Source organism: Spodoptera frugiperda, chromosome 28 (assembly GCF_023101765.2).
Source record: "Spodoptera frugiperda isolate SF20-4 chromosome 28, AGI-APGP_CSIRO_Sfru_2.0, whole genome shotgun sequence".
NCBI lineage: Eukaryota > Metazoa > Arthropoda > Insecta > Lepidoptera > Noctuidae > Spodoptera > Spodoptera frugiperda.
Genome location: NC_064239.1, coordinates 6,423,797 through 6,451,296, shown reverse-complemented (window position 1 = coordinate 6,451,296; position 27,500 = coordinate 6,423,797). Strand labels below are relative to the sequence as shown.

At 33.9% G+C, this 27,500-nt stretch overlaps 1 long non-coding RNA gene across 1 annotated transcript in view; it reads left to right on the top strand.

Moving 5' to 3' along the window:
* Nucleotides 1–1,080: 1,080 nt before the first annotated feature.
* LOC126912687 (uncharacterized) overlaps nt 1,081–27,500 on the top strand; it is a 346,191-nt gene continuing 319,771 nt past the window's right edge. The window contains exon 1 of the long non-coding RNA XR_007707333.1: nt 1,081–1,776. This is a non-coding gene — a long non-coding RNA (uncharacterized LOC126912687). The remainder of the gene's footprint in view (nt 1,777–27,500) is intronic.

The window sequence follows — 27,500 nt, the reverse complement described above, 5'->3', positions numbered from 1 at the left end:
ACATTACTGTACAAGTCGATTCCCCAGTGTATTCCTTGAAGGAACTCGTGAGTTCTTCATATAAATGGAAAACGTTACGTTGCCGAATAGCAGAGTCAATCAATCGCGGCACCCGCCTGTGTAGCGGCAAATCGAAAAATCTCCAAAATGTCTTTGATTTAGTCAACACGAATGAATAAGTCGTCGTAAACACACGCCGTACTACATATATTAAGGACACCGATTTAATAAGGATTAAATATCTAGTTATGTTTGTGAAAGCAGGTGTATTCTGTTTGTTTTTGTTATAGTAAAATATAATACATGTTACATTATCAAGCCAATACCGTAGATTTGTTTTGAAATATAAAAAATAAAGACTTAACTATGTAATTATGTCTAACAAAAAAAAAATCACGTTTATCCCAATTACGGTAACTTTACTTGACATACCCACATTACAATTTCAAAGAATTAAATTTAGCCTTAACCTTAAGAGCTGTAGATTCGAAATCAGTAGTAAAAAATACCAAATTACTTAATACTTAAGTAGGTAGGTAACGAGCTACTCAATATGTGTATCACGGCATAGACCAATATTAAAAAGTAATCATTTAACCAACCACAAAATATCTTCTACATTAAATAATTTAATGAAGCGAGATCTCAAATTGTTGGTTATCTAGAAATAACACTCCAGGGACCAGGGAGAACTGAAAGCCAATGGTCATTAATTCTGGCTACGGTACAAATGTGCTGTCACCCCTACGTGCATAATTAAAATTTATTACCGGCTTAGCGTTAAAGAAAAATATCATGAATGTCATTTAGTAATGGAAATATAAGAATTAATTCACTGGTGGCTGTGTTTGTTTGCGGTGTACCAACCCAATTAGTTGGCGGATAATTTAATTTTATATTAATTTACTACGTACTAAAATTTGTCCCGGATATATGACCATTTTTATTATATCTATGGGTTAACTACTAAACTAATTATTAATGAAAATAACGGATTTTATTCTAAAGCAGCGAAAACGACCTAGATAAGTTATTATAATTGCGTACTTAATTTCAAAATTATCTATTTTGTATTTTAATCTATACATATAATAAAATCGTAGAAAAGTGCTGTCTGTACATTGAAAATAAAAATAAAAAAAATAGCAGGGGTTATTGTTATGTCGATGTCGAAGCCAAAAATGTAATTAACTTTTTTTTTGTCTGTTTGTCTGTTTGTCTGTTTGTCTGTTTGTCTGTTCGTCTGTGCGCGCTAATCTCAGAAACGGCTGATCCGAGTTGGATGCGGTTTTCACGAATATATTGTGGGATGCTTAAATTTACATTTAGTGTTTGTTTCATGTCAATCGGTTCATAAATAAAAAAGTTATGTCAAATTAAAGAATCACGTCGAACATTCTATGCTTATACCATTAATCTCCGCAACTATTTGACGGATTTGGTTGAAATTTGGTACAGATATAGTTTAGAACCTTAGAAAGGACATAGATATATTTTTATTTCAAAAATCAAAAAATAAAAATAAGAAATAAATTATTTATAAATAATTCTATGTCGATCGTTACACGACTTCGGTTCATGTTATTGTTTTAATTTATCGAAAAAAAGTAAATAAATAGTAAAAAGGTATGAAAAAAATAATATCAATATAATAAAACATTTAGTACAAAGAAAATGCTCTAACGGAGTATAGATAATTCTATGTCGATCGTTACACGACTTCGGTTCATGTTATTGTTTTAATTCATCAAAAAAAAGTAAATAAATAGTAAAAAGGTATGAAAAAAATTATATCAATATAATTAAACTTTTAGTACAAAGAAAATGCCCGAACGGAGTATAAATAAATAATCCAAGTTGTCTTTATCCTCGATAGATGGCGTTGGGATCGAAATAGATCGCGCTATGGTTTCGTTACATTCATTTGGTTGGGTATCGGCCGAGCGCTTCGGTACTATCGTAGAAAAAGTGTATTATCAGTCGTATGATTATTTGTCTGTAGTGGTCCTGCTGTTTCGTATATTCTAAATTGGTTTCGTTGTATTTGTCAATTAATAAGTTTATTTGTTGGGTTTTCCTGGTTTTTTGGTTAAACTATTTAACGTAGGTTTAGTTTGATATCGATTATTAGTAGTTACTGTAGTTAGTTTTTTTAATAAAATTGTAAGTCTAATTTTTTTTTAATTAGATTAGATTTAAGTCGTTTCTTTTAAATTATTTAGTTTAAGCTTGGTTATTATAGCATAGAGGATAGGTTGTAATATAGTTTCTTTTTTAATTGTTATAAATTCGTAATTCGTAGCTTTCTTTAGTTTTAAGTTAGTTTAAGTCCGTTTTTAAACTATTTTTTCAATGCCCTAAGTGAGTATACATCTATTAAATTCAAACGCAGAGCTCATTATGTTGATTTTTGAAGAGTTCCCTGGAATATCTTCCACATCTCATTTTTGAAGAGATCCCGCGAGATCGGGAACTATGTGGTTAAAACCAAAAATTTGCCGGAAGTCACTATTCCACGCGAACGAAGTCGCGGGCAAAAGCTAGTATGTAATATATTGTACCTTAAAAACAACCTCTTCCTGTTGAACGTTAAAAGCACTACACTTTAACGCTGTTTAACATTGTATGAACGAGCCAAAATGTACCCCGAAATCTGAACAATAGTTCCCTCACAACTTTATAATTACATTCTTTTATGTAACTTGCGTATTGTTCAAAGCAAAAACATTTGAACAATGAATATGTCATGTCAGTTACAACCACATCAGAATTCTACGTACAATCAACTCGTAATTAATGCAAAAGGATAAACTCATACACCCTTGTTTTTCGGACCCTCGCTTACTTTAGGAAAAGGGAAAATTAACTGACATTAACACGGAATAGTACTTACTCAATAACTGGGCTGGTCAGTTTCATTTTATTCAATAGAGAAGGTAATTACGTAGGTAGCTATATTATTTTGGGTACGCGAAGCCGAGCGACCGCGCACCGCAGTGTTAAATAGCCTAAATTATTCGTCACCATAATGATCGCCAATCAAGGATGAGCGCGCAAAATTACGAGGCGTTAAGATTTAATTGCATTTGATCCTAGTGTGCATGCACATAACGTTCAAAATCCTATTTTAATTTAATGAAATAGTCGTAGTTTTATCATCGCACTACAGATTTTGGCAAAGCATAAACTACCTCCAGTGAACGTGTGTGTCGTAAATGTTCGTTTTATGATTATGTCGGAGATTAAGAATAAGGGAGGAGGGTTGCAACGCCTCCCTCCATCCAATAACATACTGCAATCTCTAGTCAGTGGTGTTTATGACACTATTTCCTCGTGACTCATAACCGACATCTATTCGTTTGGACTGACGTGAAACCCAGCGGATATACGAAAACTGTTTCAACTTTCAACCGCGTTATAATTAACGCATTAATTACGACGATATACCAAAACTGCGTATCTTATAATTATCTCTTATTCACTCTGAATAAATTCGAGCTGAACTTTTTTATGAGTTAAGCAACCGACGCGTAGGAGCGCTTTTTGACATCAGACTCATTAGTGTAGTCAGACAATTGAAAACAAAGTAGGTAATTAATCTACATCAGTAAATAATAGAGATGGACAAAAGAGCAACCCCTTATTCATTTTCCAAGCGGTTTATTTGCAACATCTAGTGTAATTGAGGGCTAACATTGAGCGTAAATCGTCCTATTTCACTTGTCCGCTGGAATCGCGAGCATTTCAACGAAGTTTAAATTATTTTGTTGCCTCTGTGAAGCCAAAGAAAAGTTCGTACGTACACACATTAAGTATTTCGTTTGTCTGGATTTTATTTTTACGCTTCAGAGCTTACGAGAGTGGTTATAATCAAGGCTAAGTAAGTACGTTTACCGTGCTTTATTTAAAAAAAATCTTTATTATATTGGATCTCGTAGTGTATGTGGCATTAGCAGTGAAATAGTTTATAACGTAAAAGCAAAAAATACTAAGATTGAATAAACGTGGGCACTGCTGATCTGTTTTTCATCAATTTCCTTATAAGGTAGAATGGAAAGAGTAAGTTTAGCTGATATATAGGTATAAATACCATTCTTAGAACTTACAAATGAAATCACTTTAGAAAATTGCTTAGAAACACTTGAACAAGGATATAATTTACAGCATTTACCTAGTAGTATGCCAGAGTTAAATTGATAACATTAGTAAGAAAATCACAGACACCTGAGACCTACCAATCAAAGTGAACGCAACTAGAATCGAGTTACAAAAATGGATTATTTTAAACGACCGCATATATACATGTCGACTAAATTCTTGGAGATTTATTTTCCTGAAACGACGCGTCAGTTCAACAAAAACAATGAGATGTTACTGAGTTCGCAAACACAGCTTTAATAAATATTTCAAATGGAATTTCTTCAGGTATAAGCGGAGGATGGAAGTAACGGTACAATTTATACTTAACTAGCTTTATGTCCGCAAAGAAATTTATTTTCGGCAATTATTGTTTCGGTTATGATAATTTTATAGCCACGTAAGCGGTGAGCAGTTTTAATATGATTTTATTTTTGTATTTGTTTGTGTAATATGTCGCTAAGTACAAACAGTCACAAGAGAGGTTCTAGGTTAAGTAATCCTCGGATCGAAAGAGTATTTTTCTTCTTCGCTGCTTCGTAGTACATAGTAACTAAGCAAATAAATAAACAAATAAAACTTAACAGATTAAAAACTGCTATGACATGTTTCATAAACGTCTACAAATAAATAAAAACAGCGTTCTTATCGAATATGCTGACATAACGAAACTAATCGACGAACGCCGACTCAAATCTCACCACTTTTTCTCTACTAGGGTACAAGTAGCGCCCGAAGCTACTACTGTCTTTAAAAGATAAAATAAACGTCGGGTTCTCATGTAAGATTGTTACGCGGTTATATGATACAGGACGCTATCGATGTCGCCTCCAGCTATTTTGACGCAGACAAACTTTTCTTGAACAAATTGTCTAAACAGATTTGTTAGTACGTTTTATTTGTTTTACTAATTGCGTTTGACGCTTTTAATGATAATGAGACTACGTTTTAGCATAATGGAATGTGTGTCTTTATACAATTTGGTATGTCTAACTGACTGGATTGTACGTTTATTGAGTTTAGAAAATTGTTTTCTTTTACACCCTAATATTTTTGTATAAGATTTTTTTAAATAATATTAGCCACTTATATGATAAGATCAACCCTTAAATTTAAAAGAAAGCGTAAGTATCAGATTTTAAGGTTTTTTCTTTATCTTTACCTTTTAAAAACCCTTATGTTTTAACTTTGTTAAGCCGAATCTAATCTATAATATTATTAAAATTATAATGGCGTCATCACTGTCACTCGTTGAACTTACCTAAGTGCATCATGAAAGTTTAAGCGACATGTTATAACAGAAGTTAGCTCATAAATATTTTCCCAACACAAGCGATATTTATGACTATAGTGCAATGTTTCACTTCAAACTAATAACTTGTAAAATTTAACTAACCTGTTGATTGATGCAGGTTTTACAAAATACTACTGGTTTCGAAGAGTATTTTTATTTAGTACGGAAAATCATACGATAACTCCTCCCGAGATTGTCAGACTCTTACTGACTAAAAACCACCCCGTTTCTTATCTTGCTTTGAGCCCGAGTGACTATAAAAAATTTGTGCTCTTTTAAAATTTATAAAAACAAACATATTAAAAGAAGTATTAATGTTCTATTAATTCAAATTCATTGTACTAAAACGAAGATTTTATAATCATCGAATCATCTGTCTTATTTTTTTTAGCATAACTCATTGGAACAAATCAACAATACCATAATTGTATTGTCCGCAAACACTCACAAGTTAATTACACAATTACTTCCACTTAGTCCAATCAGTACATTATGTAAATTAAAAGCTTGTACATAAGGATACGATACAACATATCCTGAAGTCATTAAGTAGCATGATGTAATTAGATAATTATATTGTATTAATTCCAGTTGCAATTAGAAGGCATTCCAAATCTCAGCATAATTAGACATCAATCTCTGATTGTCTTGATATCACTTCTGCTGAGTAAACTGTACCTTTAAGTAAGTAAGTATATATAGTATCATTAGAACTTGATACGGGATATCATTACCATGTTCATGGATATCAGTACCCTTTTTATTTTACCATGTTTATTTATGTCTATGAGTTTCCGATATTTCGTCGGATGTTCATCCGATAGTGTTAGTGACCATGTCAATTTAAAAACTTATATACAGCAAGTGATTTGTCCTGTGGTTATTGGCTAGTACATAATATTATTCTCAGAAAACTAAAACAATAATAGCGGTGTTAAAACAATAGCTGGAAGCAACATCATACATCAAATAAATGATGAAATTAACAATACATAGGCAAGATTTAAAAAGGACGATATATTCACTGAACAAAAAATATCTTCTACTTCACACGTAAGTAAGAACAAAATCGCTTGCATCTTTAATTCAAGTCTGAAAGGAGGGCAAGTGGTCCTATACTTTGTAATAATAAAATACAGTGGTCCCAATACCAGCCCCCTAACTAATTTTGAGACAAAAGGATCGCTGATAACTTTCCATACTTTATTTCCTTTTTGTTGATGAGAACTTCCCGAAAGAATCGGCCTGTGTTTTATCGTCGTAAGTAAATAAAATTTAGTGCATATGTGCCCCGATTCATAATTTTATTGATCTTGACGATTTTATTCGGTCACATAAATACGTGAATGTTTGTGTCAGGCTTGAACGTCTGTGTGGTGAATCAATATTATTTGTACGAAGTTAAAAGACTGTAATGTCACAGTCAAATAACAGATTTTGTGAATCAGTGAGCCATAAATAAAATTAAAAGTAAAGAATAAAAACATTGAACATAAAATTATTTCTAGGAATTCACGTTCTAGGAATTGTCCTAGAACCTAAATATATTTTCTCAGTATCTTTAACTTTCCTTAATAAAATTAGTGCCTCGTTAGAATACTTTTCTGTGCCGCATTTTTACTAAAACCAGTATAAAAACATTGAACTACCACTGTTATCAATAATGTAAAACATAGGATAGTTAATTATACCTCATTACTGTTGTTTACTTATAGATACTATAATATTCAAGACAGTGAAACATCGAGGTATCCAAATGGGTTGAATTATTAACAGTTTCATTGGAAGTGTTGTTTGAACTAATACTTTAATTCTACTTAAATGGAAGTAGAAAAACAGATTTCATAAGATTAAAGGTGTTATTAACCCTTTACCTGCAGTACTGTATGTAGTACATATTTCTTGTTTTCTGTAGAACTCTTCTGATATCTGTGAATGCCTATTTTAGAAATTTGCAACGAAGATATCTTTAGTTTCTTTGGTTCTCATTAGTAAGTATAATTAAAAACTAGTGGCATGGATATTAAGCTTACTATACCAGTCAATAATAATGTTTTGAAAAGAACCCTGAACTTTTGTTTACCCTTACATTCTAAACGGTTCCGTTAAAACTCCACGTTACAAGCATAGCGGGGCAATACATTCAAGTGACGTCGGGCAAACGGTTGCTAAATAGGCAATCGCCAATTTATAGGAACCAATTTCGTTGAGTTGACTTTTACAAATTACAGGGGAAGACAAACAGCTGATACACAGGCAGTTCTTCTTTCCCAGATCAGTAAGGAAAATAAATTATTTAAGTTATATGAGTGCTGTGGGGAAAGGGGAAACGGTCGAGAACGTCAACCCACGTCAAACAATATAAACGGTGGCCAACAAGTTTAATAACATAAGCGAATACATCCTGTATATTATGCAAATATTCGACGATTTTTCAAATCATTATCGAGGTGGAAGTAATTAAGTATGTCAACAACAACTAATTGATTTTATGACTTATGTATTGAATACTAAGACTTATTTTTCCAATTACTTGTTTTATTGTTCTTTTGTAAAGTTGAACAATAGCAATATTAGGAACCGTATGCTTGGTTTCTTGTGTTTGGTAATAGAAATAATATCGTACACACTTTTACTTACATAGTTTCTGCTAATACCTACCACTGAAACAAAACTAATGTGTTTCTAGATCTGAATCTCGCTAATCTCAGTAATCAATTCCCGTGACAGCTTGACTAACATAAATAATGACTTGTTGCTTATTAGGCCCGGTTTCCTTAAAAAAAATCTTCCTTGATTCTAGGTACTCGACATCTTTCAAAGAGAGGTGTTCAGGACTGTCCTCCAGTCGAGGAGATTTTTATCAACTATTCTTTGAGAAACGCTGAGTGGAGACGATGAGTTCAAACGATTTCCAAAACAGAGGCTCCTGTCTAATTTGTTTTTCGATTTATTAGACAAAGTATTCAATTAAGCTGTGCTGACTGAAATGTGGATAGCAAACGTTTTCGATATGTAGGTCATGTTAAATATGTGGATGTAAATTGTTTCGTCAATGTTTTATGATGTGTTTATTTTATCATTTTCAATTTTATTCAAGTTCCTGTTAAAGTTAATGTAATTACAAAATTTTGACAAACGATCTTTGGCTTTACACAATAATATTCAAACATCACAACTCAACAATCACAACAGCGACCAATAGTCGAAAACACCGAAAACCTCATCAATATTAAAACAAAGGGCAATTTAAATAACAACCACTTGGAATGTTAATCACGGAATATAAATACGTGCAAATTTGCTTGGCAATAACACAAATGCTGTGCAAATACGAACATTTACCTATTACTCAACGATGATTACGCTGGCTGCCCGCCAACTCTTGTCTATTCTCACATTTAAGTTTTGGCCGTACGGTTCCATATTACAATATCTCAAAAGCAGTCCAGATTAGATTGGTTTCGCTAGGCTAAAACGGTTGCGAGCCAGGCTTAGCACTGTATAACATGGACTTACCTAAGATTCACCATATGCACCAAGCTTAGTCTGCTCTTAATGCCTTTGGTTAATTCATCCGAGTCAAGTTGGATTCTGTTAAGGAGAACAATAAGCGTAATAATTATTAAATTTGATAAAACAACCATTGCAAAAAAAAAAAACAAAATATCTTTAGTCCAATCCTAAAAATCCAATCCTAAAAATAAAAAGTGTATTTTGCATAAATAAAGCCAATACAGAAATATGCATCCTATAACAAAAACATTTTTTCCTAATACCAAAAATGTGTTCCGTGCCAAGCAACAAGTCCTGTGGCTTGGCGCCTTAAAATATTTTGCGGCTATAACCGACACTACCTCATATTTATTTTCATTATTTACAAACAGGTCGACGCAAGTTGAATTTCTGTATAAACATGCCTTCAAATTTAAGTAAAAACGTATTAAGAATAAATTGCTGGCTGTAATTGTGTTTTGGTTAAATAAAAAGTCTTTTTGTCTTGGAAGATGAGAAACATTCTTACTTATTGTTTGTAAATAGGTAAACGCAGAGAAAGAAAGCTCTCTTTCATCAATTTGGAGTGTTGAGGATTGATTTTTTAGAAAAAATTTGTCACAAAATACGGTATGTAAAGGTATTATATATATTGGTCTAACTTTAATCTATAATTCACTATACAGAAGGTAAATAAATAACTCATCTCACCAACATCACTAATTTTCTTCGTCTTCATAGAGGAATACGCACGTAACTCAGAAAGAACTAACAACTACGTGACCATAAGTCACCACAATTTTTCTTTCCACATCCTGCAATAAATAGTTGGTAATGCATCGAAAATCGATAACCATACCCTACGCCTTATGTTGTATAATGTATCAATATGTCGTTGCCGGTCTTTCACGGAACCAATTTCTTCACACTCCCTAGTGTAAGTGGCGTCGCACTTTATTCGGATTCTTCTATGTAACAGCTGTTCGTCTTTGTAACAACGAGGGAAGCTACTACGGTAATAAAACTCATTTCTGCTTCACTTAAAATGTTCCCTATTTATCTTAACTTTGTTTTCTTGATGTGAGTTCGGAAATAACAAACCCGTGGTAGGTAACACCCGTCTGAATAAAGAATTCCTATTTTAAATTTTCTCTCCGAAGAACTCTTGATAACTCCACAACTAAAGTTTATCATTACAATGGAACTGCATAGCAACAAGAATTCAGCGGTGTTGTGGTTTTAGTTGGTCTACAAATAAACGTTTAGTTTAGATATTTACACCGAACATTGTGTGCAATGTAATCTTACTGCTAAATTTAATGTTTATGTAAATGTGTGTATTTAAGTAAGGCCCAGTGAGGTTTGAATAGTTCGTCAATCGTCTTAAACTTATGATAAAGCTAGACCATACTAACCGGTTCATTATTTATAATATTTATTGGAATTTAGGGAATAAAAAAGCCAATCACTGATCCCTGAGCAGAAAAGGGAACCTTTACAAACTCCTTCAATAAAGTACGGATTTCGTAAATCCGTTCTGCCAAAATAAATGGCTGCTTCGTATTTGAGTACACAAGTACATGCCTCCAAAAGCAAATCACCGTATGCACTCAGCGGCTACTGACCTGTTTATAATGGTTTACTCGGATAGTTTCGTGAAACTCAATCTATTTGATTTAGTACGCCACACTCAAACGTCCCACGTTTAAGCAGCCAGTTACTGAGAGCTTAGCAACCCGACCAGTTTGTCGCCTAAATACTAAATCTGACTTGATATACATCAACAGATCAAAACTTCGTAGACAACGCTTAAAATAAATGAAAATATATAAGTGCGAAATGTACAATCCCAGATTTGACTAATCCCGCACTAGTTTCAGCGGTGTGCGAAAACATTAAAATGACGAAACAGTTTAAAATTTGTTTAGTAAATGCTGTTTTCGAATTTCACTCTAATTTACGCTTTTTGCTGTTCACAAACATGCGTGACTGATTCCTTTATGTTATTAAGTCATATTATATGCTTTTGAAATAGGTACCTAAATACCTATAAATAAGCCTTTATGAATAAATCTAAGAAGTCTAAAATAAAATAACTTATACCAAAAGGACAATACGCATAAAATTAAATACAGAGCAGTAATTGCCGGCATTTTGACGTATCTTGCACGGTTGAACGTCGCGTCGGGAGTGGTAATAAGTTTATATCATACAACGTTTCATGTTGGGTGACTACAACTGTCTCGCGCTCTCTCCTCAAACTTTTGAGATGCAATTTAATGTTCAACATACACATAAAACTTGGCTTTTGTATACGAACAAATAAGTTTCAGGTAAATATAAGAATACTATTCTACTATCCAGGTTTTAGGTAATATCAATCAAGGTCGACGATATTATTCAATCAGCGTTTCAATTATTTTCTCGGTATAAGTCCTTAGTAGCAGGATTTGCTCAAGTATATGTACATACGTAATATGTAATATAGTCTACAGTTCGTAGAATCATGACGAACACATAATACGTGGAAAACTAGATATAATATCTTACAGAAACTGTTTTTATTGCTACACGAGTAGCTATAGATATACCTAAATCGATACATATGTTATTATAACTCGGTGTAAAGAGTTTCTAGTTAACAAGGTTCATTATTCTAAAAGTAATTAATTACTTTTACCTAGATAACACCTCGCACCATCAAATTATGAACAATCTGCCGCTGACTTTGTATAATTTTTGGGGTCCGGACCAATTACCCGTTTTTATTAGTGACGCGTACAGCCGACTGAATTACCCTTTAATTGAAAAGCTGGGAACAAAGGATGGGAGCGCGATTATTTGACAACAAAAACCAGAGCTTCACGCAACTACCTGGATACATAATATCAATGCAGAAACAATAACAACGTACACAAGTAACACGATCGATAGGCCCGGGTTAATTTAACGCAGTAATTATACCAAATTAAGGAAGACTTAATGAAGAAATATTGTGGACTAAGTATGTAGATTCACCCAAGGCCGTGTTCGTCTTGTATATTTTGTGATGTAAAGGGATATTGCCTCATCTGCCAGGATTAGAACCCATTAAATGAGACGCTCTGACATTTTCAATCTAAAGCTCGTTCGTTCACTGAAAGATGTGGATGCGATAAATTAAATTGCTAATGCATAGATACGTAACAAACATAAGCCTAAGTTTCCTTGTCAGTAAGATCCTTTGTAGCTTGATACAGAATTATCGGAACTTAGCTGCAAACAGGATCAAGTTAACAATTGAAGTATCATCATAAAAGGCTTAGTTCAGCGTCCGCATGCAAAAAGGGCTATCAAAATAGTTAGGAAACTAGCTATTTCGCTCATTATACACAGCTTCAACAATAACGTTAGATGAAAGTTATGGCTTGAAAGTTACAACAACAAAGCGATACTTAGATATCGATTTTATCATCAATATACGGTATAGAATAATAAGCTAAGGGATGCTGGAGAGAAGGCGACTTAAACAAAGATTCTTGGTACTCATCAAAGAGAAGATGTGATGGAAGGGAAACTAAGGTGTATCCACATAAGACATTAGATGTTTGGAGGTACCTGAAGTGAAATATCGTAGTGGTTTATTATTCTTTGGATTTAAACATTCGCATTTATAATATTAGTGAGAAGTACTATTACGATTTCACACGTTATTAAATCAAAAACGAAGTATATTTAATCTAGAGTAATAATCTTCAAAACTATCAGATATGAAAAATAGAAAGTCATGTTATTATTTTCTTACTCCAAACTTTATAAAATTTGTTTTATTTATTTATTTTACCAGTATTATGTATGTATGTATGTATGTCAAAATTCTAGCTATTCAAAATATATCACACTGTATGAATACTTATGTGTGGCACATGTTTTTCACTCAAACTTAAGACAATAAATTTTGTCATTTATTAATGCTAGGAAAATAGTAGTGTGTAGTTAGCCTAATGTTTTCAGAATAGAGAGAATACCTTTGTACGTCAAACCAGACAATAGAATCACCAACTTGTCTATAAGTTTGGTGATTATACGGCCGTGTGACTATCGATCATAGTCAACATTTTGTTTCGTCAATATCATATGAAGGTTGAATATTGTTACAGATATAAAATATGCGAATAAACAACATCGGGCTTATTTCTTATGCGTAATGTTTCATATTTTGCTCGTATGAGCATGCGGATTACCTGGTGGTAAGCAATCGCCGCCGCCCATGGACACCCGAAACACCAGAAGCGACGTGTGCGTTGCCGGCCTTTCGAGAGTTATGAATTAAAAGGTTGTTGGGGAATCGGGGATTGAAAAGGGATTCTGGGAGGCCGTGGTATCACTTCGGTCGAGCCAACCCATTTGTGCCGAAGCATGACTCGTCAACACTTACAATTTCTAGTCAGTTATATTTAAGCGCGTTTTTTTTTAAATGCTCCTTTTTTATTTTCGTAGTGTTATTGTACCTGGACGTAATGTCAAGACTAAAAAATAGTGACGTTTAATGGATTATTCACTTTAAAAAAAACTCATTTAAATATGTATCTGTTACTTTTGTGTAACAAGTACTGTGCATTATAATGTTAATTAACAACAGTAGCCCATTAACATTCCCTGTTGTATTCTTGAAAAATTGTCGCGTGACACGACAATCACTGATCTATGAGTTTTTCTTTAAAAACAAAATTAACACCAATTCCCTCTTGGACAGTTTTGATTAAAAGTCCTTGGTGAAATGCAAACTAATACTTTGCCACAATGTGCATGCTTAGTTCTATTTAATATGTTGGAGCAATTTACTTCACTTAACTTGGACGTATCTATTAATACAAAAAATATTTTCACCAACCAGTAGGCGTAAATTTAATTTATCACATAAAAAGTAATGTACCTACAAGTAAAGTAACATAATATTTGCTAATGAGATACACAGAACCTGTAGTAACTACCAATACGATTCACTCAAGAATTTCCGTTTACCGTAACGTTCATTATATAATCTTGAGCTGCTTTGAAGCAAATATTCAATAATTTCCAACGTTTTTACGATATTACGGCCAACAAAAAGGATTCTTTCAGGTCAGCAATCAAATGTATGGCTCTAAATATTTGCCGATTCAACATCAAGCGTTTGTATATATGAAGTCTATGTACGTTTATATAAAGGTTATAATCGTAAGTACTAACCTTTTGAACAAATACTACGTATTAGTTACAGTATAGTATATTTAAATCATCATCATCATTATCATCAGCCTATAGCAGTCCACTGCTGGACATAGGCCTCCCCAATTTAAAAAAATATTTAAATATGTTTATTTAACTAAATACAGAAGTAAGTCAATAGTTTGCAAACTTTTGTAATATAAAAATTACATTAATTATTTTGATTGCATATTTCTAAGTTCATAATATATTACTTTAAACCCTCAGTCGGTTGCTCATCATATTTTCATACTATATAGAACAGATTGTTTCACTCACAAGATCCACACGCTTTTAGCAAAACACATGACAATATTAATAAGTTATAAGGCTCCCTTCATGGTCCCTAAATAATAACATAACATTAACTATTATCGAATGCGAGCTACTCACATAGGTAAACAGGACGTTCTCCCGAAATTGGGGACTTAAGGCTACCCTGTTTACGAGCGCCCCATTAGGAAGTGACCTAAATCCGTTGCTGTCAACATTTCTCATATTTCACCGTCCACTTTCATGTATGTAAATTAACTTAGCATCATATTATGTTGACACACTCGTCAGTACTTTTATTTATTAATAAAATAAAAAATGTCAAGAAAATTCATGTTTGAATCAAAATTTAGTTTTTATGAATAGAATGTATGGTTTACTCCATAATTAATTTTAATTCATAACAAAAACCCCATCTTGCATATTGTTTTATCAAAACTGCTACCATCAGTTTCTTAGGGAATTTGTTTACCCGTAGCGCTTGCGTATGTTATAGAATCTACAGGTTAAAAAATACAAACATAATTGATTAATGAATTACCATAAATCACGTGAAAAGGTGGTAACGATAAACGAATTAAAATTGGATTACATTAAATATAGTTTTCCAACTTAGCATTTTAAAGGAGTCTTTCAAAGAAAGATGACTGAATGCAAAAGGAAACGAATCGTCGAAAGCGTAATTACTTTTAAAGTCGTGTTTTTAGTGTAGACACTCGTCCATTAAAGTTTAACTTTTAAACGAATAAAATCTAAGTACAAGGATTACATAGAATAAAACTCAATTGTGCACTTTTTCCATAGTCATGCTTACAACTAGCAAGCGCGATTGTCGAAGAAAACATTTCGATTTCCGAGATCGAGCTAAGTCTGCACGGTGTTTTAAATTCTAAGTAACAGGTAAGTTGGTAGTAGACTTTTTACCTATGAAATAGAAATCGTAGCATGTAGAGTTGATGTAGTGTGAGTAAAATTTAAAGATGTGATGTCACAAGTACTTAGATACGTTTTTTTTAGAACGGTTTACAACTTTGTTTGTTAAGGCTAAACGATAATAAAGGCGTTCGAATAAAGAATTTGAATTTGAAATTTATTAATAACCTATTTCGTAAGATTAGACCTTTTTGTTCTACATGAGCCCAAAATTTTTAAGCACATATGTATGTAGAACTATAGGTAGGCACACATCTGCATCGAATAAACAATTCCGCTACCAGGAAAGACACTTAATGGAGGCAGCATTAGCAACAGCTGATTGATCCTATATAATTCAGAACTGCGTTAGCAATTACCATTGATTCGATTCCAATTTAACTATTTGTAGGTACATATATGGGTACGCAAGTACGCTCAGTTCTAAAACAATGTTTTTGTTTCGTAGTTGGAACGGTGACTGTCGAACTTGAGATTCTGATTTCGATTCTCTGACCTAATTTCTTATGACTGATAGACGCATAGTCCATATAGCCCATAGTTTTTTTTAGAGTGTAATTCAGTACTGAGACATTTTACTAATAACAATAAACAATATTGTTAAATACTTTATTGTATAAGCAAGTAATTTATAAATGTATTCAACTTGTAAGAAAAAATTAAAGAGCCATTCTACTTTGAATGGCTCACATATAAGTTGAACATTAAACACAAAGGGGCGTGATCCTAAGATATTTTTATTGCCGCTTCCTTTTATAACGTCCTTATCAAGAATTTCTTGGAATTTGTATAGAGAAACGAGAGTGCCTAAATAAATTAAGTCTGCTTCACAGGTCCCCTAGTGAACTATAGGGCTCTGGCAATTAAGGGTGATTAAAACTTAATTTGCGTACCCGGAACTTATATAATAAGATGAATTTCTTGAAATACCTATAACTGTAAAAAAAGGATCACAAAAATAAACTATTTTCTTCGAGTTGCAAATTAATACATACAGAGTCAACAAGACTAAGTTATAAGTGTTCCAATACTCTTTTCAATAATAATCAATTAATTGCAAAAGAATATGATTAAAAATCGAAATCATATGCTACAGAAAATTTTAACACTTTCTATTTATTTTATTGATCTGAGCTCAAACGATCTTGTGTCTATATTATTATGAAGATTCATTATGTACTCATTACTATAGTCCACGACAGCACCAAAGATCTGAAGAAAGAATATTAAACTTTATAAATTATTGTCTTATAATTATCTGAACAGCAGTCGTCAAGGAGTTCTCACTTGTTCTTAAATCATTTGTTACAAACAAAGACTAATTAGCGAGTTATAAAACTCTTCAGACTTTATAGTAATAACAGTATTTTGTTGTTCTCATTCTAATTTTATTGTTTGTTCTTTTAATTGTATTTTTCCATACGAGTGAAGTTCATCAGAGACCTAATTCTTCCCCACCCCTAATCCCCAAAAGGCCGACAACGCTCTGGTGACGCGAATGTCCATTAGCGGCGCCGATATCTTTCCTTCAGGTGGTTCGTCTGCTCATTTATCGTTCTATTCCATAAAAATGCTCTAATTTATAACAAATTCAAAGTCCGAATATTGAAGTATAGATTGGACATCCGTAACACCAAAGTAGCCATGTCGGATAAACAATCACACAAACTGTACTTGTCTTTTTTTTAAGTCAGACTCTTCCATACCGCTGACTACACGAAGCTTATAGTTCCACCACGTGTTAATTGGACACCATGGATAGAGACGCGTATTTAATTGGCAACAGATATTTTTTGCTCTTGCTAAATGAACTATATCTACAGAATAACCCATTTGAGAACAAAACAGAATAAAAATCAAAAGCATGAGTGAGTACGTACTCTATCAAAGTCTATTACCGTGGACTTTGGTTCATAAAGTGTTTACCGCAATGTAAATAAACAAGACGTAGTCTTAACGTCGTCGGCTAGTGGTAAAAAGAAGTTAAAGTTTTCACATTATTCCTGCGAGGACGCAAGAAGTGTGCAAGTTTGCGGGGGATGTTTAAATTGTCGCTCGGCTACACGAAACTGTTGGTAGACTGCAGCGCCATCTGTGGCCCGCAACTAGTGTAATGTTTCATTGAAAGGTTCACTGATTTGTTTTGCGAGACGTGGCCAGAGTGCCCACCCATGGCTCGATACTAAGCTAAGTAAGATAATGCGGCTTTGGCTGACCTAAGTTAGGACGTAGCTAATACACTATTATGCTCCTTTGACGTCAAAGTTGTGCAGGACAAGGTTTACGGAAATGCAGCGTATAGTAAGGCTGCATTTGATGTTATTATTGATGTCAAAGAGCGATCTATAGCGGATTACTCTGTGGCTACATTCAATGCTATAGCTTGCTTGACATACAAAGGTATGGATTACCTATAGATAAAATTTTTGAGCAAATACGAATGGTGATGTTCTTATGTTTGAAATCATTATTATATTAGGCGCAAGACGTCCGACAACTGGTGTGCTCCAGCTACTTCCAAATCGGTCGGTTTAACATTCATTCACAAATATAATTGTAAGTAAGATATAAATAGAATGCTAATCATATTCGTAAAATTATACAAAATGTAGTATAATTAGTTTGAATAAAGTAAAGTAAACTTACTGAAAATAGACTAAACAGTGTAGGTAGGTACATTTTTTGCGTTTTTACTTACATGCACACATTAACAGTTATATATTTAATTTTCTAAAGTTTACTAGCATCCATTATGGTCCAGATAATGTCTTGTCCCCGAGACATATCATGGTAGGTGATGATTATGACATTATCACGCTTAGTTGCTTCATTGTGCTCATTGTGTCCCCAGTCACAATGGAGGACAAGGTTCCTTGATACAATATCTACACTCCGAACACAAGACACACGTGTAAATTAATTAATAAAGCAAATAATGGATTCTAGTAAACTTTAGAAAATTAAATATATAGCTGTTAATGTGTGCGTACATACATACCTTAAAGTTTTATCTATAAGTAAAAAGGCGAAAAATGTACCTACCTACACTGTTCGGTCTATTTTCAGTAAGTCTACTTTACTTTGTTCAGACTAAGGCCAGCCGTACACGGACGGCTTCAAGCAGTATAACCGACTGCTTGAAGCCGCGACTGCACGATGAACTATGGCCATTTTTCGCTGCCGTACACACGACTGCTAAGCAGTCGCGACCGCTTCAAGCCGTCAACTGCACGATGAAATTCCATCGTGCCGTCGACCGCTCGCGAGCAGGCGAGGCATACACGGACTGCTCGAGCCGTTGACTGCTCTAGAGCAGTCGACAGCCCTCAGTTCCCTCCCCCGCCCTTTGCGGCCTCGCGGCGTCTGCTGAAAAAATTCTAGTAAAAGAAAATAACTGCTCGAGCAGTTGGGCGGCCGTACACGGACTGCTCGAGCAGTAACAACCGACGGCTCGAGCAGTCGACGCCGACCGCTCGAGCCGTCCGTGTATGTCAGCCGCTAACTAAGTCCGTGTACGGCCGCTCTAAGTAAACCTCAAGCCAAAACATTATAAAATATATTTATATCCGCTATTAACATAATTGGAATTTTCTTTCTAGTAAAAGCAAGGTAAACCACTTTATTAACCACTTTATTGAAGAAAATCAAAGAGAAGTTTTAAACTAATATGGTTCTTATTTAATTTTAATATAAAAATAAAAACACTCATCACAGTCAATAAAAGTCTAGATTTCAAAGCAGTGAAAACATTTACTTCAATAAAAATGAAAACATAAAATGTTTTCAATGTAAAAGTAAGTTATTGGAAATACGGAATGGCCACCACAGTTGGAGCGGTCTGCAGCCAAGTTACGGACGGAGTCTAAAATTTAAACAAAGTTTGTTCCGCTAGTGGACATGGTTGGCCACTCGAACGGTAAGCTGCAGTTGCACCGGCTTGCAAATTACACCAACAAATTGATCGGCGAACTCTTCTAACGGTTAAAAATAATCTGCAACTTTTATACAGTGCAGTCCAAATATAGACCGATATTTTTTTTTAGCTTTGGTTTTTCTACAGTTTCACATGCGCAGTCTATTTCTGTATGTTATGAGTGACTTTGAGTGCCATTTATACTTACTTTATAAGTTAATTATACTGAATCTGCTTATATTATTGACGTGTAAAAGTGTTATTTTATAACCTACTTACAGAAATAAATATCATTTATATATCAGAAAATGTGGCAACCACGTTACTAAAGATCGATCAATAACAATTTTTTGATGAACTCACCAAACAATGCAGTTTTCGAAATAAATACATATTAATTTAGCAACAGCGTGTTCGCAAAAATTTGGAATACTGAATTCTCTCCATAACGTGTGTATTTGTAAATTGATTGACAGCTCTAATTAATGGCCGCCAGTTCAGTCACACTGTTTTTGGATTGAGTTTAGAGATCGGTTCATTTTTAGACTATAATAGCCGGTTCAATTTGTGTTTAATATTTACTCAATTTGCCAACTCAATGGTAAATGACAGCGTAATTACACTGATCTGATATATCTCAAATAAGCGTAGAAAGATGGTAATTCGGTTATGGTATTTCGGTTTGAGTTTGATATTAAGAAGTATCCTTTAAAGAAATAACGGCCGATGGGATAATAAGCCTGGGTGAAACTCCCATAAAATAAACCCACGACATCATCAGATTCAGGTTGTTTGTTGTTAATTGTAATACCTTAAAGTGTGAGATATCTTCATACTATAACAATTTCATATAACTTACCAATTATTAAACTTCATGAGAAACAAACTACTCAGACACTGTTTAAATCTGCAGGTAGTAACATCATGTTATAAACTTAGCAGGAACTTACAAATTACCATGAACTTATTGATTACCAAACCGAACCTATACCGAACTGTAGCTATATAATAATAAGGTGAAAACTTGAAAATTAAAATGTCCCATATCATCTGGTCAAAAATAGCGAAAACTTATTAATTAACGGTTAATGACGGAAAATTAAATTATCATACAGTACTTTACAATCAGCTGCTACTCCTGGATTACTCCTATACATCATTGTTGATTAAAAAATCCTACTATTTTTAGAAGCACATGGTTTTCCTCTGATGTATTTATAGATTTCGTACGTGGGATGATATTTCTGAGTGGCTGGCTGACTTAGCGACGTTTGAAAGGAATAGGTATAATATTCTATTGTCTGTCCTCTAAAAACTGTATTATTTTTAGTTAATCGACGTCATTAAAATTACTTTTATACACATACATTTACCAATATCAACACGGCACTTGAATGTTCCAAGTAATTGAAAAAAAATGTAATAAAAATATGGAAATAATTTAAAAGCATCGAAAGTTATAAAGTAGTTATGGCGAGTATAACACATTCACACAATCCCGACGAAATGAAACAGTTATTGAACGCAAACGTAAGTAGTTATATGAAATGAATAACACACACAATGTTTCAGCAGTTAATTTCACACTTCAAAGTATTCATTCACAGGTATGTTAATAAAATGTAATTGGCTTATTTACTTTTCCAATGTAAATTTCGTGCGCTGTGAAATAATGAGGCTGACTGTGTTCGGGATGCTTATGTCATATAATTGACAACGTGGCAAAAACTCGATATTATGCCGTAATAGGGACGGTCACAAATGGCACAAATAAAATTGGCATCGTTAGCGCAAGCCAAATTAGAGCGAACCTGCACTGGAGTGACATCAAAGAATTTTTAAATCATTACAAAGACACGTAATTATGTTCTGTATCTAGCTTGAATACTGAATGAACACTATGCTCTGTCAAAGGTGAGGAAACGACTATAAATGGTATCTTGAGCCTTCCTATCTCGAGGCGATAACTTCGTTAATCCTCTAAAGCCCGTATAACTTGCACAATACGGAGAGCATTGCGTTCCCAGTCAATATTAAAAGGTAAAGTTCATAATTCACACAATAAAAAACCTTTACAATCAACCGTTGAAGTTAACTGCTTCTCAAAACACATATTTTACACGTCCGCCATATGTTAAAATGTGTGACGGGACAAATAAATCGATCCAATGTTTGTGTCTGGAACATATTTTATGTGACTTTTTTAGAGATCCGTATGCAGCAACTCTGGATTCATTGTCTATTTATTATTCTTTTTGGATTTTGTAGAAAATAAAGAAAACTATACGTTAAGGTAAATAAAGTACGGGAAACCCAACCCAACATTTTTGTTAATTCTTATATACATATATTAATCTACCAACAGATGATCTGTCTGCTTCTTTGCCTCCTATCCCATAAAAAAGTAACAAATTTAGTAAAACGACTAAATTTCTACCCAAAGAGGCGATAATGACCTCTAAAATTTCACTCAGGAGTTACACTTAGGTACGTACTAACAAAACCAACATTAGAATTTCTAAATCTTTTGTTAGATATTCGTGGATTTCGAATATAATCCAGACTTTGTTTAAAGAACAAACTTGCTTATAATTAAAAATTTAACGTAGTATAGAACCTTGTTTGTTTAGTCTAAGCTCTGCAAACTTTCTGATATTTTTGAACTATTTTCAAATTAAAATTGAGATTAATTCTAATACTATATTTTTTGATGAAAATGAATACGTATATAGGTATATTATGCAGTTTTTTTTTAGAATACATCACGCTAATTTCAGACCCTAACGTACTTCTTGTGTATGTCTATTCTTCACTTCCCAGAAGCACTGTATTACTGTTATTGCACTCTACAGTGTACACCTCTTAATATTGCAATGATCTAGCTAAAAACAAAAACAATAAATAAACAGAAAGACATGCGATAGTAAATTCCACAATCTAGCGTACCGTATGCAAAACAATTCTCAGGCACAGAGCACAAGCAAACCGATACAACACGCGTGGATTTGTTCATGGATCTTTTGAGGAATCAAAATTTTAAAGTTGCGAGAAATATATTTACAGTGTATCCTAGTACTCTATTTTAAGGAAGCGTTCCGAAACAAAAGGCCATGAAAAATTCAGCGTCCTTATCGACGAGAATTGTTTACTTTTGATACTTACAAGGAGATTGTAAACAACGGCTTGGGTCAGTTTATGGACCGCGACCAACGCGTTTCTTGTAAGAAACTATCTTAAATCGATAATGTGAATAATCGATTCCGGGTGGGGTTTGCACTTTGCGTTCTTATTGTGGAATGTATTTGAGTGAGGCTACGTTTGTTACACATAATTTTTTGCTAGTTTAGCATAGAACGGTTTGGTAAACATGTATATAAAGGTACTTAGCAGGTGTACTAAAATGTCGTGGTCGCCCGGGGATTTAAGACGATCGCTTCTCATGCATGAGGGTGCGAGTTCGAAACCTACCAACGGGAAAGTACCAATGTGACTTATTTCGAGTTATAAGTACTTTCTAAGATTATTTAAACACCTCTGACTAACGGTGAAGGAAATCATTGTGAGAAAACCGGGGCTTATAATTACTGATTATAGGTTTGTAATGGCCAACCCACATTGAGCAAGTGCGGTGATTAATGCTCAAACATTCTCCGCGCGAGAAGAGGCATTTGGTAAACAGTGACCACTTATAGGCTGCTGATGTGATGTGTGTGATGTGCACTTCAAGGATGTAGTACACTGTCCTGCTTATTGAAGTAAATTATAAATTATATCATAAATTATTTCAGACCCCTATGCAAATAGTTGTAGTTTTAATCCATTCAATTCATTAATCAATTCAATTTCCAATTCTATGCAAATTAATTATTATTATAATGCTTGGGAATTGCAATTGCTATTTCGATTATTAGACAATTGTCTATGTCTGTATTGGTACAACAATAATAGCATTTCATTTCTACCCCACTTAGCGCTGCGCTGCGGTCGAAGAATGAGTTAGCAATTTACCATAGGTAAATTAACTGCTCTTGTTGGCGTTAGACTGATTTTGTAAACTAGGTTATTGTGGCAAAATGTACCTAATGTTTATGGGAATTTTATTAGATTGTAGACGTGTTGTAGTTTATAATAACACGCAGCATAGCTTACATATTGTGTAACATTGTGTAATACTCACTACGATTTGCGTAAGTAGAATTTATCATTTACGTTAGTTCATAAGTAGAACTTATGAAGTAACGTAACAGGACGATTATAACACGTATTGTTACTTGTATCATAATTTGTTTATACTTACCAATCTTTTTAACATATAAGTAGTTACATTTTTATATAGACTACTAGCAAACCTGGCGAACTCCGTTTCGCCACCATGTCTTTTTTCCTAAATTTTTTTTGCTATAAACGCCACGGAACCCGAGACCTTTCCAACAAATGCAAAACCATGGAAATCGGTTCGTGCGTTCTGGAGTTATAGCGTCAGGAAGGAAAACCCGACTTATTTTTATATAATAGATTATTTATTTGGAACATAATTCGAAGTTCATCACTCAGTTAGGGAAAATAAGACTTGATTCCCAAAAATGTAATACTGCCGTTACTTCGTTAGAAACAGAATTACACGATGATAATGTTATGCCATCTATTTTATGTTTGCAACAATTTGCACGGGGTCAACATCGTTCACTGGCAAAACGGAATGCACGAAAACACTCTACTTATCCTCAGGGATTACAAATGTAGCGGTTATGTAAATATTCTTTGGTTTCGAAGATAAATTCTAATTCCATCAACTGGATTATGGGCAAACAGATTTGTTGGTTATATGTGAGAATGGCGCACGCCATAGCCGGGCACCGTTCATATAAAGATTAATAGGGCTGGCAACCGTGACACATGGTGTACGGGAAGTTGCAGTTTATCTAACACATAAAACCGTTTGTCTTGTCTAACTCATCAACGCACAACATAAATTTCGAGGCAAACGGAAAAGTTGTACTCAGTAATTATACACTCGGGTTTGCAATATCTCTACGCATACCCTCAAAAGTATGTACACAAGCAAAACACTGAGGAATACTTTTTGAAACTCGAGCAGATGAAACAACAAAGTCGTCTCGCGGAAACCCCAACTATACATTTTTTGTTATTGTATTTACGGTTTCCAGCCTGGAGTCGTTCGGCTAGTTTAAATACATTTCAACGATGGACACGCCATTTCTCCTCCGAGAAAATTAAAAGTGCTTCGAAAAAATCTCACTCCAGTTCATTGCGGGACATAATGTAAGTCGGAGTGAATAAACAAGAAATATGCGGTCGCTCGTGTTTTGTTTTAGCGTTTATAAAGCGAAGAGCTTTTATGGTTTATAGCTCAATAATATAGACCGTAAAAAGCCCTCGGACCCTCGTCGGATCTCACTCTGTTCCACAATTGAGTCATCCTAGTGAGTCCCTTCGACTCCTTTAGGACTTCTTGAATAATTCCGCTTTGTAGGTATCTAACAAGATGGAAATGTACTTTGTAGTTGCTTCTTTGTTATCTCTGGTACAGGTCACTTCACTTACGGCGCGGGCGCTTACTTCACTAGATATTATTATCTCTCCCGAGATCATATCTAACTGAATTTAAAAGAGAAATCCATAGTAGAGATATTGTTGAAACTACGAAGAATGGTAAACATAAAATATTTTTCCTTTAGATTTAACTTGGAAATTGAACTTTGTGTACCATTGATGTAACTTCCATTACGCTTTATAAAGGTGCTCTTTGTTTTCTAAAAACAAATTGAAGATGGGTAACATTACAATGGCACAAATGATTTTATTTCAGTGCGTCCTCAAAAGGACCATTCGGACGTTAGAGTGGTGTCCGACATTGCATTGTTCTTACTGGAAATTCGTGATCAAACGTCTGCAGAGCTCTAAAAGTCTTTTGAGTTTACAATGAGACTTTCTTTCAACGTTAATCAAATAGTACCAGCACAGATTTTATGAAAGTGCCCGTTCAATTATGCAGTTATTGTGCTTACCCTGTGACGTGTTGATATTGGAAGTCGCTGAATACTTTATATTGTAAAGTCTCAGTGTCATTGTCTCAATAATCACCACTGCGACTGCGAGGTCAGGTTTATTGTACAGTACTGTTGTGAATTATTTCAAGATTTCAAATTACTCAACATGAACATAAAAACGTGTGTCTATTACGAAAAAACGTATTACTTACTAGTTAATTTTATACCTTAAATATGTGTACCTAATAAAATTTATATTAACTTATATTCAGACTACTTTAAATAAACATTTTAAGCTTAACTCTCACATCATAAAATTAGAGCCCGACTACAGAAATAGCTATTATGTAGAGATATTCGAACCGTTTTCAGGACATGTTTAAATATTCATGACTGTCTTCAACTTCAGTGTAACGGCGTCTGTCACCCGGTCAATCACGGAAGTGTTTTATGTATGAGAGGATAAGAGATCAATCGAAACGGGAGGTGAAATAAATGGGAAACTACAGGCCATCACAAATTACTAAATGTGGGAGAGCAACGCTTCGGCACTGTTGGGTCAGCTCGACCGGAGTGATACCATGGTTTTAAAGAAAATCGACGTGAAACAACGCTTGCGTTGTGTTTCGTCATCGTCCCCAACAATTCTCTAATTCTTAACTCCTAAAAGGCCCGCAACGAATGTGTAACGTATCTAGTATTACGGGTGTCCATTGGCGGCATCGATAGCTTACTATAAGGTGATCCGTCTGCTCAATTACCGGCTTATCCATTGTAATTATTTTACTTTAACCGTACAATGTAATTTTATTGTTTGTAAATGACTCTAGAACTTATTATAAGCAGAACAACACATGACGCATTTTTGTCAAATTAAGTCATGATTTCTATATAATAGGAAGCAATATAATTTTATCAATGTCTCTAATATTGAAATTATATATTAAAAAAACACGTATATAGTTATGGGAATTGCAGTCTTTGGTTTGGTTTGATTTAAATACAGCTCATACAGGAACAGTACTATAATAATTCTCTCTGCCTAAAGAGATGTGGAGATTTAATTTATTGAGCGTAAAAATGCTTAAGTACAGTCGATACGAAGTTAAGCCTCTTCACTTCTCAGGATTATTATCTTTGCAGCGACGCCGATTCGATCGACGATAAACTTCTACCCCGAACCGAAACTGCCATTAAAGAATATTTTATTATGCGCTAACCAGTTTTGTTGTGCCTTGTACAGAAATGGTTTTCTGAAATAGTTTTATGAATAAAGTTTGTACTCAAATAAGTATTCAAAGTAATTATAACCCTATATCTACAATTAGATAAAAACTAGGTTTACCAGGTGTGAAACTGCCGGATGTATTTCAATTAGAGATACATCAGGCAATATTCCAGAAAAAACACAACTCGAGAATGGAAGCTGAAACCCTGAAACTACCTGAATTTGAAATTCTTATTTACACCACTTTTGATTAAAGAACCTATCAAGATACAGGGTGCGTTATCTTGAGTCCCGCTGTTTAACAATAGTTTACAACCAAGGATACTAAAATTAACACAAAATAACAACAACGAAAATCTGCAACCATAATCTATGTTTAGGCACTGAAAAGCCCCTCGCCCTAACGAAATAACAACTGCGATAGAAATAAACCGGCTTAAAATCAAGCACTTCAATATTTTATTACGTTGGTTTCGTGATAATTTTACCTTCGTATAACCACACTAAATTAAATTACTTTATTTCTTCAGTTGAGCGGCTGAAATTATAATCCTACTCTAATTAGGTATTCAGTGTTCGTATGTTAGTACTGCATGACAACGAGCTTTTGTTTTACTAAAACATTGCATACGTGTGTAATATTAAAATGCTACGAAATTATTTGAAGTAGATTGCAATACTGTGAGGTGTAATCGGCTTAAAGTTATTTGTTTTTAACACGATTGTATTAAGTTGACTTGTAGCGAACTATGTAATAAAATCTAAGTATCTGAAATCGCGCGCACTTCTAATTGTTGTAGTATTATGAAACTTAGCAATTATATGTAGATTTGATACCCGTATAATATGGAGCAACCGATTGATAGGAAGGTGGCTGATGGGACCTCGCACTGCCTTTACATAAAAGCGTGTTTTAAGTTTTTTGTATTTTTTTATATATGTTCTGTGTTTAATATTTGATATAGTGTGAAAAACTTTCAACTCGTG